Consider the following 4,080-nt stretch of genomic DNA (forward strand, 5'->3'; position numbering starts at 1 on the left):
CCACGAGCTCCACCAACACCACGCCGTCGTGCTGTCAGAGTTCTCCCTCAACTTCTCCTCTCCCCTTGCTGGATCAAGAAGGAGGAGACGTCCCCGGGCTGTACGTGTGTTGAACACGGAGGCGTTGTCCGTTCGGCGCTAGATCGGATCTTCCATGATTTGAATCGCCGCGAGTACGACTCCATCATCCGCGTTCTTGTAACGCTTCCACATCGCGATCTTCAAGGGTATGAAGATACACTCATCCTCTCCCTCTCTCATTGCTAGTGTCTCCATAGATTGATCTTGGTGATGCGTAGAAAATTTTGAATTTCTGCTACGTTCCCCAACAGTGGCATCATGAGCTAGGTCTATTGCGTAGATTCTATGCACGAGTAGAACACAAGTTGTTGTGGACGTTGATTTTGTTCAATATGGTTACCGTTACTAGTCCTATCTTGTTTCGACGGTATTGTGGGATGAAGCGGCCCAGACCGACCTTACACGTACACTTACGTGAGACAGGTTCCATCGACTGACATGCACTTGTTGCATAAGGTGGCTAGCGGGTGCCAGTCTCTCCCACTTTAGTCGGATCGGATTCGATGAAAAGGGTCCTTATGAAGGGTCAATAGCAATTGGCATATCACCGTTGTGGCTTTTGCGTAGGTAAGAAACGTTCTTGCTAGAAACCCATAGCAGCCACGTAAAACATGCAACAACAATTAGAGGGCGTCTAACTTGTTTTTGCAGGGTATGCTATGTGATGTGATATGGCCAAAAAGAATGTGATGAATGATATGTGATGTATGAGATTGATCATGTTCTTGTAATAGGAATCACGACTTGCATGTCGATGAGTATGACAACCGGCAGGAGCCATAGGAGTTGTCTTAATTTATTGTATGACCTGCGTGTCATTGAATAACGCCACATAATTACTTTACTTTATTGCTAACTGTTAGCTATAGTAGTAGAAGTAATAGTTGGCGAGACAACTTCATGGAGACACAATGATGGAGATCATGGTGTCATGCCGGTGACGAAGGTGATCATGTCGCGCCTCAAAGATGGAGATCAAAGGCGCAAGATGATGATGGTCATATCATGTCACTTTATGATTTGCATGTGATGTTTGTCATGTTTACATCTTATTTGCTTAGAATGACGGTAGCATAAATAAGATGATCCCTCACTAAAATTTCAAGCAAGTGTTCCCCCTAACTGTGCACCATTGCGAAAGTTCGTTGTTTCGAAGCACCACGTGATGATCGGGTGTGATAGATTCTAACGTTCGCATACAACGGGTGTAAGACAGATTTACACATGTGAAACACTTAGGTTGACTTGACGAGCCTAGCATGTACAGACATGGCCTCGGAACACAAGAGACCGAAAGGTCGAACATGAGTCGTATAGTAGATACAATCAACATGAAGATGTTCACCGATGATGGCTAGTTCGTATCACGTGATGATCGGACACGACCTTGTTGACTCGGATCATGTATCACTTAGATGACTAGAGGGATGTCAATCTGAGTGGGAGTTCATTAGATGAACTTAATTATCCTGAACATAGTCAAAAGGTCTTTGCAAATTATGTCGTTGCATACGCTTTAGTTCTATTGTTTAGATATGTTCCTAGAGAAAATATAGTTGAAAGTTGATAGTAGCAATTATGCGGACTGGGTCCATAAACTGAGGATTGTCCTCATTGCTGCGCAGAAGGCTTATGTCCTTAATGCACCGCTCGGTGTGCTGAACCTCGAATGCCGTCTGTGGATGTTGCGAACATCTGACATACACGTTTTGATGACTACATGATAGTTCAGTAATGTTAAACGGTTTAGAATTGTGTCGCCGAAGACGTTTTTGAAACGTCACGGAACATATGAGATGTTCCAAGGGCTGAAATTGGGATTTCAGGCTAGTGCCCACGTCAAGAGGTATGAGACCTCTGACGAGTTTCTTAGCCTACAAACTAAGGGAGAAAAGCTCAATCGTTGAGCTTGTACTCAGATTGTCTGGGTACAACAATCACTTGAATCGAGTGGGAGTTAATCTTCCAGATGAGATAGTGATGTTTCTCCAAAGTCATTGCCACCAAGCTATTAGAACTTCGTGATGAACTATAACATATCAGGGATAGATATGATGATCCTTGAGCTATTCGCGATGTTCGACACCGCGAAAGTAGAAATCAAGAAGGAGCATCAATTGTTGATGGTTAGTGAAACCACTAGTTTCAAGAAGGGCAAGGGCAAGAAGGGATACTTCATGAAACGGTAAAACAGTTGCTGCTCTAGTGAAGAAACCCCAGGTTGAACCCAAACCCGAGACTAAGTGCTTCTGTAATAAGGGGAACGGTCACTGGAGCAGAATTACCCTAGATACTTGGTAGATAAGAAGGCATGCAAGGTCGACAGAAGTATATTGGATATACATTATATTAATGTGTACTTTACTAGTACTCCTAGTAGCACCAGGGTATTAAGATACCGGTTCGGTTGTTAAGTGTTAGTAACTCGAAATAAAAGAGCTACGGAATAAACGGAGACTAGCTAAAGGCGAGGTGAAGATATGTGTTGGAAGTATTTCCACGGTTGACGTGATCAAGCATCGCTTGCTCCCTCTACCATCGAGATTGGTGTTAAACCTAAATAATTGTTATTTGGTGTTTGCATTGAGCATAGACATGATTGGATTATGTTTATCGCAATATAGTTAATCATTTAAGGAGAATAATGGTTACTCTGTTTATTTGAATAATACCTTCAACGGTCTTGCACCTAAAATGAATGGTTTATTGAATCTCGATTGTAGTGATACACATGTTCATGCCAAAAGACATAAGATAGTAATGATAGTACCACATACTTGTGGCATTGCCATTTGAGTCATATTGGTATAAAACACATGAAGAACCTCCATGTTGATGGATCTTTGGACTCACTCATTTTTGAAAAGATTGAGACATGTGAACCATGTCTATTGGTATGACGCATGAAGAAACTCCATACAGATGGATTGTTTGGACTCACTTGATTTCGAATCACTTGAGACATGCAAATCATACCACATGGGCAAGATGACTGAAAAGCCTCGTTTTTAGTAAGATGGAACAACAAAGCAACTTGTTGTAAGTAATACATTTTGATGTGTGCAGTCCAATGAGTGTTGAGGCACGCAGTGGATATCGTTATGTTCTTACTTTGCAGATGATTTGAGTAGATGCTAAGTATATTTACTTGATGAAACACAAGTCTGAATTATTGAAAGGTTCAAGTAATTTCAGAGTGAAGTTGAAGATCTTCGTGACAAGAGGATAAAATGTCTATGATATGATCATAGAGATGAATATCTGAGTTGTGACTTTGGTACACAATTAAGACATTGTGGAAATTGTTTCACAACTAACACCACCTGGAACACCATAGTGTGATGGTGTGTCCGAACATCATAGATGCACCCTATTGGATATGGGGCATACCATGATGTCTCTTATCGAATTACCACTATTGTTCATGGGTTAGGCATTAGAGACAACCGCATTCACTTTAAATAGGGCACCACGTAATTCCGTTGAGATGACACCATATGAACTATGGTTTAGAGAAACCTAAGCTGTCATTTCTTGAAAGTTTGGGGCTGTGATGCTTATGTGAAAAAGTTTCATCCTGATAAGCTCGAACCCAAAGTGGATAAATACATCTTCATAGGACACCCAAAATAGTTGGGTATACCTCCTATTTCAGATCCCGAAGCAAAAGTGATTGTTTCTAGAAACGGGTCCTTTCTCGAGGAAAAGTTTCTCTTGAAAGAATTGAGTGGGAGGATGGTGGAGACTTGATGAGGTTATTGAACCATCACTTCAACCAGTGTGTAGCAGGGCACAGGAAGTTGTTCCTGTGGCACCTACACCAATTGAAGTGGAAGCTGATGATAGTGATCATGAAACTTTGGATCAAGTCACTACCAAACCTCGTAGGACGACAAGGACACGTACTGCTTCAGAGTGGTATGGTAATACTGCCTTGGAGGTCATGTTGCTAGACAACAATGAACCTACGAGCTATGGAGAAGCGATGGTGGGCCTGAA

Source organism: Triticum aestivum, chromosome 6B (genome assembly GCF_018294505.1).
Source record: "Triticum aestivum cultivar Chinese Spring chromosome 6B, IWGSC CS RefSeq v2.1, whole genome shotgun sequence".
Classification (NCBI taxonomy): Eukaryota; Viridiplantae; Streptophyta; class Magnoliopsida; order Poales; family Poaceae; genus Triticum; species Triticum aestivum.